We start from the raw sequence: 18,102 nt of genomic DNA on the forward strand, positions 1-18,102 counted from the left end.
TGAGACCCTGGCATCCTCAGGTTGAGTGATGGATGCAGCAGGGGAGAGATTATCCTCCGAATCAGAAGATAGGTCAGGAGGAGGACTAGGCTGAGTAGGCCTCTGGGCCTGAAATAGATAGGATTCAGTGTGGTTGATCTTGGTCTTGGTCTTGCTGGGAAGAGCCTGGGTGGCACTGTCTTTTGCCTGTGGATTGGCTGAACCCCCATGGGATACCCTGAGGGTTTGGGGATAGGGCTCATTGGGGGAGGCTTCTGGGACAGCCCTGTGCTTGTGGGTCCCAGAAGAAGGGGTTTCATTGGTGGGTGGAGGCATTTGTGGCTCAGGGCAGGAAATGAGGCTATGGTCTGTACTCACGACTCCTTGAAGTACCCAAAATGGCTGCTGGAGATCTTCGTGCCAAAACAAAATGGCCACTGAGGCTAAAGAGCCTATGGGCCGAGCGCCACGAGGTAGCTGAGGCTGCAGAACGAGGGAGGGCATCTAAGGCCCTGTGGAGAGGCTGCGGCCGCTGAAGAGAGCAGCAGTGCTGATCCGGTGGGGGAGGGAGCGCTGAGGGGCGGTGGCGGCATGCAGCAGCAGCAGTGGTGCTTCCCGGCAGTGGCGGCTGGCGCCTTTTTGGCAGCGGCTGGCAGCTCTTGGTGGCTGCTGGTGGCTGAGCGGTTGGCAGCAAGAGGAAAGGCCCAAAGGCCAGCAGAGGGGGCAGTGCTGAGCGGAGCCTCCAACGGCCAGTGCTGGGAGGCGCTGTTTGCAGGAGAGCCTCTGAAATTGCTAGTAAGCTCAGGAGGCAGAGGCCTCGAAGAAGCCCTGGTGAGTCTCTTCAAGAAGCCCGGGGCTAATTGAGAGAACTAGCTCTGAGGAGCTATCCAATAAATCTTTCCAATTTGGATGTAATTTAGGTGAAATTTAGAAAAAAAACCAATTAAAGGTAATGATAATATCTTCAAAAGTTGAGGAGTAAGCAGTTAGCACAGCCAGTTCAGATCAAACTGAGTCTAAAAAAGCAGGGGGACACTCCTCTGAGGCGATGACATCACTTTGGTAGACTCAGTTCTATTGGTTACTGACTGAGTTAACCCATGCATGACCGCTGTCTCCACCAACGTTGGAGAATATAATATAATATAATAGAATAGAATAAAATAGAATAGAATAGAATAGAACAAAACAGAACAGAACAGAATTCTTAATTGGCCAAGTGTGATTGGACGTACAAGGAATTTGTTTGGTGCATATATGATCCCAGTGTACATAAAAAGACAAGATACATTCATCAAGAATCATAAGGTACAACACTGAATGATAGTCACATGGTACAAATAAGCAATCAGGAAACAATTAATATCAATATAAATCGTAAGGATACAAGCAACAAAGTTACAATCCTGCAGTCATAAGTGGGAGGAGAGGGGTGATAGGAATGATGAGAAGACTAATAGTAATAGTAATGCAACCCTAGTGAATAGTTTGACAATGGTGAGCGAATTATTTGTTTAGCAGAACGATGGCGCTCGGGAAGAAACTGTTCTTGTCTAGTTGTCTTGGTGTGCAGTGCTCTATAGCATCGTTTTGAGGATAGGAGTTGAAATATATATCTAAATATGTATAAATATGGTACAAGGACTCACCTAAACCTTTCAGGAACACCCACTATTTTAAAGCAGTGTTTTTGTTACTTGGCAACTTGTGTGGACTTCAATTCTCCAAATTCCCAGCTTATCTTTTTTAAAAAACAAGGTAAGGTAAGGTGAAAATGGGACACGGTGGCTCAGTGGCTAAAATGCTGAGCTTGTTGATCAGAAAGGTTGACAATTCAGCGGTTCGAATCCCTACTGCCGCATAACGAAGTGAGCTCCCGTTACTTGTCCCAGTTTCTGCCAACCTAGCAGTTCGAAAGCATGAAAAAATACAAGTAGAAAAATAGGAACCACCTTTGGTGGGAAGGTAACCGCGCTCCGTGCGCCTTCGGCATTTAGTCTTGCCAGCCACATGACCACGGAGACGTCTTCAGGCAGCGCTGGCTCTTTGGCTCTGAAACAGAGATGAGCATCATCCCCCTAGAGTCTGGAACAACTACCACATATGTGCGAGGGAAAACTTTACCTTTACCTAAGGTAAGTTGAAATAAGGTGAGATGAATCCAGTCCTTTGGATTACAAGAATTTATGTTAACAATACTAAGTGAGGAAAAGAAAAGGGTGCAGCTTGGCATACTTGCTGATGATAAATTTCAGAAATTCCAGATGCAAAATTAATATGTGATTCATACTTTCAATCGTTTGCCGCGTGTGAAGTGTGTGTATGTGTGCTTTTGAAACAAGAAAGACTTTAGATCCGATTTTTGCAAATATAAATGTAGCGTTACAAATGTCATGATATAAGGAGCGAAGTAACTCCTTACCTGCTCACGTTGCTGCAGAAGACATTTGAAAAGAAAGAAATACATCCAAAGGTTGACCTGTCACTGGAGCTGAAGATGATTAACAGACCCTGAACTTGAAAGTAGAAATAGTGTTTGCAGCATGGCTTGCTTCTAAGTTTCCTCCTAAGTTTTTTCATTATCTGCTGAGAAAGGAAGATTGTAGCAGCACTGTATTAAATGTAGCTTGGTCCAATGCAATAATTCTTAAATAAGCAGGCCCTTCGCTCTTGACAATTTCTGCCTTTTGCCAAGTTAACCAACCCTGTTTCACAAACATCTGTGTGTATACACGTTTTAAGGTAAAAATAAAGGTTCCCCTTGCAAATATGTGCTAGTTGTTCTGGACTCTAGGGGGCGGTGCTCCTCTCTGCTTCAAAGCCGAAGAGCCAGTGCTGTCCGAAGATGTCTCCGTGGTCATGTGGCCAGCACGACTAAACGCTGAAGGTGCACAAAAGGCTGTTACCTTCCCACCAAAGTGGTCCCTATTTTTCTACTTGCATTTTTACATGCTTTTGAACTGCTAGGTTGGCAGAAGCTGGGACAAGTAACAGGAGCTCACTCCGTTATGCAGTGCTAGGGATTTGAACCACTGAACTGCCAACCATTCGGATTGACAAGCTCAGCGTCTTAGCCACTGAGCCACTATAATTAAATAATATAAACAAATAAAAGGTTAATTACTAACATCAGATTAGTGTCAAATGTTAGTGATCAGATAGATTTTCCGCATGCATATTTTACAAAACAGGCCTAGGGAAAAAAAAATACAGCTGAATAGATGGCTGACTCATAATGAAGGAAAGGCACTGATATTATTTATTTATTTTGATTTAGTTTTATTTATCAAATTTATTGGCCATCCATCTTACTCTGGGGTAACTCTGAGCAGCTTACAATATTAAAAAGTAAAACTATATAAATGGAATACTACAAGATTATCAAATTGCAATATATAAAATACCACTTCAGATCTGTTATACAGTTGGCCCTCGACTCACAAACAGTTCGTTTAACGACTGCTCAAAGTTTGAACACCACTGAAAAAAGTGACTTGTGACCGATTTTCACACTTACGACTGTTGCAGCTTCCCCTTGATCATGTGATCAAAATTCAGACACTTGGCAACTGACTCAGATTTATGACCGTTGCAAGTGTCCCTAACCCTAACCTTATACAATCTTACAAGCAGAGTCAGATTTATTTCATAGCCATGTTACAGTGATTCACTTAAAATGGTGGCAAGAAAGTCGTAAAATGAGGCAAAGTTCATTTAACAAATGTTTCACTTGACAGCAGAAATTTTGGGCTCAATTGTGGTCGTAAGTTGAAAACTACCTCCATTGGAGGAGGTGATCTTAAATTATCATTTCTCTTGAATGACATCTATTTAGAATAGAATAGAATAAAATAGAATAACAGAGTTGGAAGGGACCTTGAAGGTCTTCTAGTCCAACCCCCTGCTTATACAGGAAGCCCTACACCACTTCAGACAAATAGTTCTCCAACATCTTCTTAAATATTTCCAGTGTTGGACATCCACAACTTCTGGCGGCAAGTTGTTCCACTGATTAATTGTTCTAACTATCAGGAAATTTCTCCTTAGTTCTAAGTTACTTCTCTCCTTGTTTAGTTTCCACCCATTGCTCCTTGCCCTGCCCTCAGGTGCTTTGGAGAATAGCTTGACTTCCTCTTCTTTGTGGCAGCCCCTGAAATATTGGAATACTGCAATCATGTCTCTCCTAGTCCTTCTTTTCATTAAACTAGACATACCCAGTTCCTGCAACTGTCCATATCAAACCTGATTTGAACCTACTGTTCAGAAGTGATTATGTCATTTCACAATCAATTATTGGAAACATCCACTTGGCAATATTGGAATGTTTGCAATCCAACCAGAATTCATTCATTAGGTCTTCTGTTTGCCGGAATACTAATAAATGGAAAGAAAAGATGGAAAATGTGCTCCCAATAAAACCAGTGACATCCTTCCAATCTGGCCCTTATACCTTTCCAGCTTAAGCAGACTTAAATTGATGAGAAAAGGTGCCAGGGTACAAGGAGTCAACAAATGAAACCAGTCTGCTTCTCTTCTTCCAGGATTCCAAGTACTTGATGGATCTTCTATGAAATCTGAACAGGCAGCTTAATATTTGTAACAGATTTTAGGCTATATTAAACCGAAAAGTTCAAGTCAAAACTTGAACTCAGTTAATGGTCATTGTGTCACCAAGTGGTAACTGAGCTGAAATGAAGCCTCAGTTTGTTCTTTGCTTTAATGCCTTCCAATTCTTTGCTCCCCCCACCCCACCCCATCAGATCTGCAGGGTGATTCAGTGCTACAACCTTTTCACAATTATCTCAGTATGCAGGGCATAAAATTATGGTCTTAAGTTACAGGAACACCGATTCCAGTTAAATGGGAGGAAAAGCCTTTGATTAGCAAAAAAAGGGTTTCCAGTGGGAAGGGACACTCTTTCTTGGTTATATTCAAGCAATATCTAGATAGACACCTGTCAAGGATTGGTAATGTACATCCTTGCATTCTGTAGAGAGTTAAATGTGATGGCTGAAAAGGAGAATATTTGTAGCTCAGGGTTGACATGAGGGGTCCTTGGTGCTCTCTGAGCTTGTTGGTTTTCTTGCAGATGTTTCATTAGCCAAACTAGGTAACATCATGAGTGCTAGTCTTGTTCTGACCTAGGCTTCCCAAGAGTGAACTCCTTGTCCCGACAAAAAATCCTTTTTATTAATTTACTCTGAATTATTCTCATTTGCATCCAACAAAGTCTTTCAAGGGAGGATTTACAGTCACAAACCTTATCTGGCTTGGAGAGTTGACAGGCCAATATCTGCAAAATTTGGCAAAGAGTCTCGGAGAGTCACGAACCAATTAAGCGAACTAATTGTCTCCTGCAAACTCCACTCCCCTTTTGCTCCTCTTTTATTTCCTCTGGGAGGGGCCATTCATCATCCACCTGTGGCCTTACTCCCAAGTCGACCCCTGTTCTTTAGCTGTTCCCTTTGTCTGGTAACTGTTGTGGCCCAGCAGGAGCCGTTGGAGTTGCCACCAGACTCAGACAGCGAAGGTCCCTCTGAGTCGGCTCAGGAGGATGTGGAGGACCCTGGACAGGGTTCCGACTCTGAGCAGGGTGCAGAGAGGCTGGTTGGCCACCAGGAGGCGCTTGAGGCATGGAGCAGTGGTGAAAGCCAAAGGAAGGGGGCTCCTGATGTCATGCCTTGGAGCAGTGGGGAGGAGTCATGGGACAGTGAGTCAGACATTAGCAGTGAGCTATTAGATGCTCGTTACTGGTGTGCTACCCAGCGTAAGGAGCAATTGAGCAATTACAGGAGGTAATTGCTCTCAGCTACTGATAATTAGACTCCTCTCCAGACTATAAAGGGACTGCTTGTGGATACACCCTTTGCAGGAATCAACTGATCATTGGAGTTGGAGAAGCTCTCAGATCTGTGTCGTACTTTGGCAGGCTGGATTGCTGCCAAAGGGTTTACCTGGATTGCTGCCAATCTGTTCCCTGGACCTTGGCAGGCAGGAGTGCTGCTAAGGTGGTTATCTGGAGCTTGGTAGCTGGATTGCTGCCAAGGGGTGTCGCTGTAGCTGGATTGCTGCCCAGAGTGCTATCTGGATCTTGGCAGGCTGGATTGCTGCCAAGGTGGACCTTGTATGAAAATAAACATCTTGAAGAGTCTTTGTGTCGGAGTGACTTGGTGATGAGAGGGGGGGTCAGAACAGGTAACTGTGTGCATGCGCACACTGGGAACAGGCTCCAGTTGTTTGTCTGCCTCACTGATGTCTCACTCTGAAGGCAGCTGATAACTGGCATACAGCTCTGGCCCTGTCTTTGCCTCTGACACTGAGCCCTCATCCGAGCCTTCCCCAGACTCCAGGACTGGCCCATGTTCCTCCCCAATCTCCTCACTGTCCAGTCCAGTTCCACTGGCTGCTGGTGGGCCACAACAAGTCTGAAGGTGTTATTTAGATACCTGGTAATGTTACTTGATGACTAGAATGGATGATGTTAGCTAGTTGGAGTAATGAAATGTCTGTGAGAAAACAAGCAAGCTCAGAGAATGTTGCACCAAAATGTCCATTGAATTTTTTCTGGTATTTGCATGCAATTTCCCTTTTGCTGCTAGTTTGGGGTGACAAAGTGTCTACAAGAAAACAACCAAGCTCAGAGAGCACCAAGGACCCCTCATTTCAACCCTGAGCTGCAAATATTCTTCTTTATTGAAAATTAAGACTGCTTCCAACACTGTGATTCCATAGTGTTGTTAATTTTGTACTAAAATGTGCCTTGAAATTTTTATGGTGTTTGCATGCAATTTCTCTTTTGTTGTCTTATTGTCAGGTTGCTTGATAATTTCTTTCTAATTTCTTTCTTGCTGCAATCTTTTTAAAATTCATGTTATAATGGGAAGTAGGGGAGGGGGCTGCTGCAATTTCTTTATTATTATTTCTTTGGTATGTATGTTCTTCTCATATTTTTAAAATGAAAACAGATTTAGTGTAAAAAATTAGAAGGCTTGGGAAGCCAGGAGTGTACCAAAGGAGCTACTTGTAGGCACAACAATGTATCTGGTTTGTAGAGTAGACAATGAATCAGTTTGGTCAAGGGCAGTGGTGGAATTCAAAAAAAAAATACTATTTTTTTGGGGTGTGGCTTGGTGGGTGTGGCATGGTGTTGCTTGGTGGGCATGGCTGGTGAAGGATATTGTAAAATCTCCATTCCCACCCCACTCCAGGGGAAGGATACTGCAAAATCTCCATTCTCTCCCTACTCCAGGGGAATGATCCTGTAAAATCTCCATTCCCTCCCCACTCCAGGGGAAGGATACTGCAAAATCTCCATTCTCTCCCTACTCCAGGGGAATGAGCCTGTAAAATCTCCATTCCCTCCCAACTCCAGGGGAAGGATACTGCAAAATCTCCATTCTCTCCCCACTCCAGGGGAATGATACTGTAAAATCTCCATTCCCTCCCCGCTCCAGGGGAAGGATGCTGCAAAATCCCCATCTCCTTCCAATCAGCTGGGACTCGGGAGGCAGAGCATAGATGGGGACAGGGCCAGTCAGAGGGGGTATTTACCAGTTCTCCAAACTACTCAAAATTTCCACTACCAGTTCTTCAGAACTGGTCAGAACCTCTGAATACCACCTCTGGTCTAGTGGTTAAGGTACCAGGCTAAAAATCAGAAGACCATGAATTCAAGTCCTGCTTTAGCTGTGAAAACCAACTGGACTTTCAGCCAAAGCCACCTGACAGGATTGCTTTTGTGAGGAAAATAGGAGGAGAAAAATATGTTGGATACGGTATGTTTGTTGCCTTGAGTTATCTGTAAAAATAATAAAGGTGGGAAACAAATATACCAATTGCCTTATGTCAGGGGTGTCCAAACTTGGGAACTTTAAGACTTGTGGACTTCAATTCCCAGAATTCCCCAGCCAGCATGGCTGGCTGGGGAATTCTGGGAGTTGAAGTCCACAAGTCTTAAAGTTCCCAAGTTTGGACACCCCTGCCTTATGTTATGCATCTTTCTAGAACTGAAGCTCTTCCCATATTTTCCCTTGGATTAAATAGTATGAGAACTGGTAGGGAAAAAATAAAAAGGGTTGGTCTTAGAACCATTAATTAATTTAGACAGAATTTTAAGTTCAATCGGATTTATCTCTCTTTTCTGACCAAAAGAGAAAGGATCTTTTGCTCAGACCCTTCCAGATAATCTTGTAACGCTATAATTTCCAGCCTGGGATTCCATTGGGATTCTATCCTTTGAGGTATTTAAACGCTCTGTGAATTGTATGCTTTTTCAAAACAAAAATAATCCCAGCGATAGCAAAGATAAGTAGCTGTACTTTTTAAATCTAATTTTTTTGTCTTGAGGGAATGAACAGGTTATGTTTCAAACTGATGTGTTACATGTGGATCTTTGAAAGCCCAACTACCTGTGCTGTACGTGAAAAATTGCCATTATTCTTCTTGTTGTCATATATTGATTTAACCTGTTAAAGAAGGATACTCTCTCTTTTCAATTGAAATCTTCAGAGAACTTCCCTCCCCCATAAAGAAACCAAAAACAAATAAACTAACGGTTGCAGGAACTAGGTATGTCTAGCTTAAGAGAAAGAAGGACTAGGGGAGACATGTTAGCAGTGTTCCAATATCTCAGGGGTTGCCACAAAGAAGAGGGAGTCAAGCTATTCAGAAGCAAAGGATGGAAACTAATCAAGGAGAGAAGCAACTTAGAACTGAGGAGAAACTTCCTGACAGTTAGAACAATTAATCAGTGGAACAGCTTGCCTCCAGAAGTTGTGAATGCCCCAACACTGGAAGTCTTTAAGAAGATGTTGGATAGCCATCTGTCTGAAACGGTATAGAGTTTCCTGCCTAGGCAGGGGGTTGGACTAGAAGACCTCCAAGGTCCCTTCCAACTCTGCTATTGTATTGTATTGTACTGTATTGTAACCAACATGCTTATCTTGATGACTGAATGTTCTCAGGGTAGGGCACCAAATGATAAATTAACCAAGTAGCCATCTCATTTGAATTAAAAAAAAAACCTAAGATTAAATCTAAATTCAGGCAGCAGGTTGTTTGAATATAGCTACTAAGTTTGTAACTGACCTAGTTAAAAGTATTGAGTGTCATCACATAGGGAATGTACATGTATTAGAGGACATGGTTCTTGACATCCTTGAAAATGCCATATAGTGTCAGGCATTTTTTAATGTAGATTACATGGGACATCTGCAGAAGATGTAGGAGGTCTTCTCTTGATCCTCGAATATGCTGGAACCAAGAGATATGTGATCCTTTTATGAGAATTCATATGCAATTCTGAATTCCTTTTCTATGGATTGTTTGCTCATTACCTGAGTCCATACTGTGGTTCCCTAACTTCCAGAAAGAATGAAAATAACAAACTCAAAAAGTAACCTCATGAATCCATCAAAAACCTCAAGGCGACAAACATTGCACAGAGATCACTAAGGTTGCCCATGATCTTGGTCTAGTTCCCCAGTAAATATTTCATCGCGGGTTTCAAGAACCAGAGACATTGATGTACTTACAAACAGCTCCTTTGGTGCCCTTCTGGCTTTCCTAAGCCTTCTGGGAGCCTAAGACACACCTTTCCCCCCCCCCCCCCCCTAAAAGAGAGTGAACATTTGGATGTGTCTTATACACCGAATGTAGCACCGGCCACCCACCGGCCACCACCCTTTGGCCTCTGCCTCCCAGCAATTTATCTGTTTGCGGCAAACGGGTCTTTTGGAGGCTTCAATAAGCTATAAGCAATCCCTGCAGCCTCTAACAGCTGATGATCTGGAGAAACTGAAAGTGAAACTAGCTGTTTGCTCCACCTGGCAAAATGCTGGGAGGCAGATTTTTTTTTCTTGTGCTAATCAGGCTGTTTGCTGCAAGGAGGTAAGTCAACAACTATAAATGCCTATAAAATGTTCAAATTATTACACTTATTTTTTAAAGACTGCTTTATTATTGTTCTAGACAACGTAACAAAATGAAGAAGCTTTTTAAAATAAATGCTTGAACTGAAGAGGCCCAGTGCTATTGTTTTGAAAATTTCTGTTCTTTTAAATAGCAGAGAGTAACTATACTTCCAGAGAGCACATTTTAACAGCATCCGTACAAGTATAGTCTGAAATATAACACTACAAACTGTGTATATTGTCTGTACTGTTTGTTGCAAGGAGGCAAATTGCTGGGAGGCAGAGGCAGATATTTTTCCCTTGTTTTCCTCCCCAAAATCTAGGTGCGTCTTATACTTCGGAGCGTCTTATACTCCGAAATTACGGGGATTTTTTTTTTTACGCTTAGCCATTTTTTAATTTAAAATATATGAGAAGATTGCACCAAAGAAACATACTAGACTCCCACATACTCTCTTTTCGAAAGTGCCTCTTGATGTTGGGTGGACTTCATAGATTTTTTTAAAGGAAAATCATAGTGATGGATAGTTGCAACCAGTGCTGTGTTTGGAACTGTCCACCTACTCCAGAGAAGGGAAAGGCTGATCAGAAAGGAGCATTCTGAGGACAGCAAGTTCAATCTGAACTTTGTTATAAGTTAGCAAAGTGCAAAGTGTGGTAGAATTATGCTACACAGCCTCAAGCTGCTGGTGATAGGCTATTAGACAAGCTATGTGGCTATGCAGCCAAACCCTACAACCTCATCATTCTTCCAATATATGTAGAGGGTTTGTGTGAATCCTTCCCCGGGCTAAGGCTAAATAATTCTTTCTGAATGGTATGACTGGATGGCAGAAAATAGATTTCTTAATGATTTTCAGTCATAATCAATTATATCTGGCTCCATACTGTTTAGCAATAGCAGTAATTCCCCTTACTCCAGATACTGCTTGAATTAAGACATAAGAACCTAGTAGTAAATACTTGTGTGTGTTGAAAAATTAATACTAAAAAAAAAGAAAAGAAAATCCAGACGAAGCAAAATAAGATGCAACGTAGGAGCGCAACCTTGAAAATCTCCATTTCCACCATCACTACAGAAAATCATACAGTCTTAACTGAACATGTGACGGGCTCAAGTGAGAAAGAATTCCCAATTTAATGAAGGTCTGTTTTATCTCTCTTCATGAAACCTATATACAATGTCTTAGGACTCCTGGTTTTTATCATTCTTAGATTGCAAAATAACAAAGAATTTACATGTTCAAATATTCACCATGTGGAATTTCTTTATTTTGGTAGCAGAGAGACTGTCCAGGATGACTTATTCAGTACTAGATGATAAAATGGCATTGCCCAGGTATTTATAGACATCAAAGTGTTTGTCTGACAGGGAGCCATTGAGAGGGGTCTTTCTTCCCCCTACTGCCATGCCCATTATCCCTGCCCTCTCCCTTCCCCTTCCCATGTTCTCCTCTTTCCCGCCCTGTCTATGATCATGGCACTTTACTCCAAATCCATCAGGCGCTTCCCCATTGGTCCACTGAAGGGTGAATGTCACCGCTGGCTTTCCAGAGGAAGCTGCGAAGGAACTGACATCACAAACAGTTGCCACTCTAGGACACCACACTCCCTCTCCTTAATGGCAAAGGCTCTCCCTTCTCCCTCCCGTGACATCACAAACAATTGCCACTCTAGGATGCCACACTCACTCTCCTTAACGGGCCAGGTGTTCCAGAGTTATGCTGGAATACACACAGACAGACACACACACAGACAGACAGACACACAGAGAGACACCAGGGGTATCTCTCCCCCCCCCAATATTTGTTTCCAGAGGGTAAGTCATCTGTGTACCAAGTTTGGTTGAAATTACTCAAGGCACTCCAGAGTTATGCTGGAACATACATACAGCCTTTTTAGATAGATAGATAGATAGATAGATAGATAGATAGATAGATAGATAGATAGATAGATAGATAGATGATAGATGGGTGGGTGGGTGGGTGGCTGGGTGGGCGGGCGGGCAGGCGGACAGACAAGAAGAAGAAGAAGAAGAAGAAGAAGAAGAAGAAGAAGAAGAAGAAGAAGAAGAAGAAGAAGAAGAAGAAGAAGAAGAAGAAGAAGAAGAAGTAAAATTAAAATTTTATAGGAAGACAAAGATGATTAAACATTGTTAAAATTAAAAGAAGGGAAGGCTGTCAGGGTACCAGCCAGCCCCATGGCTGTGTGCTCCTCTGCGCTCCCCAAGCAAGGCAGCAGAGTCATATTTTGATTCCTTTTCAGGGAGTGGGAGCTCTCTTCACTTCCAGGAGGAAGAATTGCTCTGTGAAATTGACTTCACTTAGATCTCCGTTCTGTAAACATTCACTCCCCACTTTGAAAGAGCCACAGGTCACAGCAAGGGCTACTTTTCATGGTCCTGAACCTCCAAGAAACCAAACCTGAGCCACATAATTAGGATCTTGGACTTTCACATCCTAAGCTTCCTTCTATCAACTCTTACCACATCATTTGCTTGGACAACAGACTCCCTGACAAAGTAGAATACCAAGCTGTTAAACTAGAAGATGGAGTGGGAGGGGAGAGCCAATGAATTAAGATAAACAATTTCATCACCACCTCAATCCTTGTAACTCACAGCCTATGAAGCTAAATGCGGTATTATTTGCTCTTCCTCATGAGAAACTGAATAGTTTTGAAATCACACAAGCTGTCAGACATTTCTCCATGTGATTGGAATCCCCACCTACACCCGTCACTTAGACTTTTCTCTGAGCCTTCAATTAGTCATCTTTTATTGAATATGTATAAGAACTGCTGGTGGGATGGGGTGGGATGCTAATTGCTCATTATTCATGCAGGTCAGTTTTAAGTGTACCTGAACCTGAAGGTTAGCTAGGCAGTTGTAATGGTTTTCAAATGATCATAGTCTTTTTGGTAATGATAACTACCTATCTCCAGCTCAGCATGGAGTAAAAGTGAACAACAGTATAATATTAATAAGGCGGGAGAGCCAGATTCTTCATAATCACTCCTGTAACTCACTATATCAACCCAACCTCCCACGAGACAAGTTGTGTAAGAACACTATTTAGATGAGTACAAACACACTGCAGCAAACCTGAAGATCAGAGATAAGAAATACATCATCTATACAACATTATCCAACAAAATGGATATCTGCACAACGTCATCAAAAAGTGCCTGACTATTCAATCCAGTATAGTACAATCAGTGCAAGCTATGAAAAGGATGGCACTCATATACTGTATATCAAGAACATCTCAGAAATCACCAACAGACTATTGCAACCATATGGCATCAGTGTAGCACACATACCAATTAAAGCCTTCCAAAACATATTAAGTAACCAAAAGACCCAGCCGACCCAGAAGAAAGGAAAACAGGAGTCTTTGACAACATACAGTGTAAGGACCGCAAAAGACACTATATAGGACAACAGGCAGAGCACATCCATGAACACCAACTAGCAGTCAGAAGACATGATGAAAACTCCTTAATTTCACAACACATGAACAGATTTAACTGTCGTTTCAGCTGGGGAACCGTGGCCATCCTAGACTAAGCCAGGCTAAAAATGCTATAAGTTTGGAACTCTGACAAATCAGCTATCAACAAGCACGTAGACACAAACATCTACCGGTATATATCATTCAAAAGAGACAACCAACAAGCTGGAAAAAGGAACAAAAAACCCAAAACACCTCCTCACCAATAATCAACACCCAGATGAGCAGAAATTAACATCAGACCAACAAACAATAGGAATAACAATAGTCTTAGACTTATATACCGCTTCGCAGTGCTTTTACAGCCCTCTCTAAGCGGTTTACAGAGTCAGCATATTGCCCCCAACAATTTGGGTCCTCCTTTCACCCACTTCAGAAGGATGGAAGGCTGAATCAACCTTGAGTCCGGTGAGTTTTGAACTGCCAGTTTGCAGGCAGCCAGCAGTCAGCAGAAGTAGCCTGCAGTACTGCACTCTAACCACTGCGCCACTGTGGCTCAACAAGAAGTAAATCAAAGAACTGCCAAATAAGCTAACAGTTAAACAGCCCACCCAAAGAACCACCACAACCACTCCCACCAACACTGCCAGGAAGCCACTAGAATATAAAAGAAGAGCAAATCCCACTTCCTCCTAGCACTTATCCTGTTATCCTGTTTGCATAATGAAATATCTGCAAGAAAACAACCGTGTTCAGAAGCAGCAAGGATCCCTCATGTCATCCCTGAGCTTACAAACATTCTCCTCTATCCAATATGTTTTTATTTCGATATTACCATATAATACAATATTACCATGACAAGACTGCGTGGTTAATATCCACAAGCTGAATTGTGATCTCCATATGGTGTACCGAAGCCTTCCGAAACCCTGACAATTTCACGTCTGTGCAAATCCAAGTGGGTCTCAAACAGGAGATTTCTAAGCTCACAGGCCACATATGAGTCTGTAACCTATGATTGGTGAGCCCCGCTGATTGGTTTAAAATTGTTTCGGAGATACTTTGTATTGTTCCAAACGGTATTAGCAATCTTGACTTCGAGTCTCCCTGGCAGACGATAAATCTTCACCTTTCGGAAGACTGCAACTCATTTCAGAACAGTCTATATGGCATTCACTGGGGCCAACTGGCTCACTAGACTGAATCACAATTTATTGGCTCAAGATCACACTCAGGCACTGGTTCAAATTTTCTCGACAACCTAATAGAGCTTAGTGCATTTTCTACTTTGACTCCCATCCTGAATTGCAACAGCAATAGCATTTAGGCTTACACACCACCTCATAGTGTTTTATAGAACTCTTTTGTGTGGCTTGCAATGTAAACTTTATTTGCACATTTGCCCTCAGCAATCTGGCTCCTCATTTCACTAACTTCCAGAAGCATGGAAGGCTGAGTCAACATTGAGTCCCCTCAGGATCGAACTCCAGACTGTGGGCAGTTTGCCTGAAATAGTGCAATTTAACCAGGGGTGGGCTTCAAAAACTTCAGCAACGAGTTCTCTGCCTGGTTGCTGGGTGGGCGTGGCCATGGTGGGCGTGGCCTAGTTCACCTCCTGCATCATGGGGGGGAGAGGCATATTTGCCCTCCCAGGCTTTCTTTGAGTCTCTGGGAGGACTAAAACCTCCTACCCTGGGTTTTGGAGCCTTCCAGGAGGCCTATTTTTCCTCTCCCCGAGTCTCCGTGCAGGCCCTGCATTTACTTCACATCTAAAAGGGCCATGTGGAGACTCCTGGGAGGGGTGGAGTGGGAGAGGTGCGAGGGGAGGGGGCAGCCTGTGGTGTGATTTAGAGGTTGTCCAAACCAGCCATAACGGGTTCTCCCGAACACAGGTGAACCCGTAGCAGCCCACCCCTGAATTTAACCATTTAGAATCTCCATTCCCACCATCACTACAGAAAATCATACAGTCCACCAATTATAGAGACCACCAAGTCTCTTCAGGATTTGTCAAGAACCAGAATGCATTACATTTTCTGGACAGTGAGAAAGTTTGAATGGATGATTTCTCGTGATTCTCTCCTAGATTTCTCTCCTAGATTTCTCTGGAGGCCACTTGAGAAATCCTTATATTGATTTTCTTTCCATGGAACTGTTGATGGCAAAGTTCATGAAAGGGTCCTCCATGATTGATGCCAAGAGTGGGCAGCCCAGAGTCATTTCCTTGTTTCATTTTTGGTCGGTAAGCTGCATTTATTTAGAAAACCTTAATGATGTTAATTATTTTTGTTGGCACACCATGACATTTCAAGATGTTCTATAATGACTCGTGAAAGAGACTGCTGCGTGCTTTATAAAAGCTAAGAAATGGCTGATATTTTTCAGCAGACGCGTGGATGTTTTAAGGGCATTGGATTCCAATTTTCTGGGATAAAGTGACATATATTTTCTGGAATTCTGCAATGTTTTAAAAACTCTTGCTTATAATTCACCTCTTGCTTGCTTTACACAATGTATTTTAGGCAGTACAATCACAAATTATCTGCTAACCACAGCACAGTTGCTATGGGCAGCCGCTGGGCCTCACATTTCATTCATTTCATTTCATTTCTTAGATTTTTTAGACCGCCCCCTCTCCCAACAAGGGACTCGGGGCGGTGTACAGTCAATGCAAATAAAATACAGTCGTAACAATGAAATACATTTAAAATACATTTGGAGGGGGAGATAGACTGTACAGGAAATAAATTATTCTAAAACCCTAAAAACATCCCAATTAAAACCCCAAACCCAATTAAAATAAATCCCCGGGAGGTAAATCAATTTTATGCAATGGTGTCTACGGGGAAGGGTTCAAACAAGTGAAGATGGTGTGTGTAAGGATGGAATTGAAATCCCATTCTTTTTCCTGGAGATCATTTTAGACTTCAAAGAGGTGGACGTCAATTGCAAGTTGTACTTCCATCTTGACTCTTTTTGCCACCTCCCTTGAGATTCCCCTGATTTTCACTTGAGGATTTGCTCAATATTGAATTTGGGTGGCAAAAGATTAATGTATGGTGGGGGGACTTTTTGATAGTTTGGATAGAGCTATGGATGATCTCTCTCTCTCTCTCTCTCTCTCTCTCTCACACACACACACACACACACACACACCAAAGTAAGTGGGCTCAAAGTGTCTTTCCTTTTGCTCCTATTATGGCAATTTGTCATACTTGCTGCAGAGCGTAAATGCATTAAGCACAAATCGGAAGTAGACTGCAAATTCTGCGGAATCTGGAAGCAACAACATTTTGTGTGTGTGACATATGCATAATTATACATAATATTCTTTAATCACAAGACTGAGTTCCAAAGCATAGATGAGGCACATCTGTCATTCCAGATGTTCTATATTTGAGGTATAGACTTATTCCTTTATGTTTAAGTTTCCAACTACTCCTACCAATAGCCTATATGCTTCTCTTTATAGGCCTTGACCATGTTGCGTTTCTTAGTGTCAAAATCTGCTTCATAGCTTTGTGAAACACATTTTCTCCATAGCAAGAGAAAACATATTCATTAGAATCAGCCAGGTATTTATTGTATCTATTTTGTGGTGTTGGTGCTTCCATTCTGGCATCATAAGAACTGACCTTAAATACTCAGCAAAGCATGATCACCTTTTCGAAACTCCGAGTAAGCAGAGTTTCATGGGGAAAAGACAGGTAATAGTATATAAGTTCCATTTAACAGCAGAAGTGTATTAATGGTATATGATTTATAATAGGGGTTGCTAGGGCACCAGAAGATAAAACGTGGGGGGGGGTGTAGGGGACACATTTGTAATTTTAAAAGCATGTCAAAAGCTGTTTTGGTGGGCCAGGCCTGTTACAAAACACATTTATCAGAAGACTGATTTGGTGAAATAGCTCCTTAATTTTTTTCTATTGCTTATACAAACCTGAGAACTTTCTTGGCAATTTCAGTTTATCTTGAAGTTGGGTGGACATTCTTTTTTTCTTTTCTTGGTAGGTGTTCATACCTGAAAACAAACTCCTGAATTGTACTGGCTTCCCCCCACCGAGAGAGAGAGAGAGAGAGAGAGAGAGAGAGAGAGAGGGAGGGAGGGAGGGAGGGAGGGAGGGAGGGAGGGAGAGAGAGAGAGAGAGAGAGAGAGAGAGAGAGAGAGAGAGAGAGAGAGAGAGAGAGAGAGAGAGAGAAATAGAGATGTAGAGGTAGAGGTAGAGGTAGAGATGATATAGATATAGATATGATAGAGATAGAGATAGAGTTTAGATAGAGATAGAGATAGATGATATAGATATAGATAGAGATGATAGAGATAGAGATAGAGATGATAGAGATAGAGATAGATGATATAGATATAGATAGAGATGATATAGATATAGATAGGGTTTAGATATAGATGTAGATGTAGATATAGATAAAGATGATATAGGCTTTATTAGAAAAAGAAGGTAAGACCCTGTACAATTCAGGGATATATTTTGCAGGTATGGATACAGGCCAGAAAAAAAAACATATATAGAAAAAGAAGTTAATAAAAATAATGCTAGAGGGTGTTACATTGCATCATATCAATTTCCCATCCTATTTTTTCCGCTTTTTTTCTTTTCAAATCATAAAAGAACTTATAACAAAATCACAATGTGTACCAAGGAAGTGCTTGAAGGTACAAAAAATATTGTGGCAACTATATTAATGCATGACATCCATATCTGCAACATACAATTCTAAGTATATCTGCAACATATTTC

The sequence above is a fragment of the Natrix helvetica genome, assembly GCF_964273705.1.
Source record: "Natrix helvetica genome assembly, chromosome: 5".
Taxonomy (NCBI): Eukaryota; Metazoa; Chordata; class Lepidosauria; order Squamata; family Natricidae; genus Natrix; species Natrix helvetica.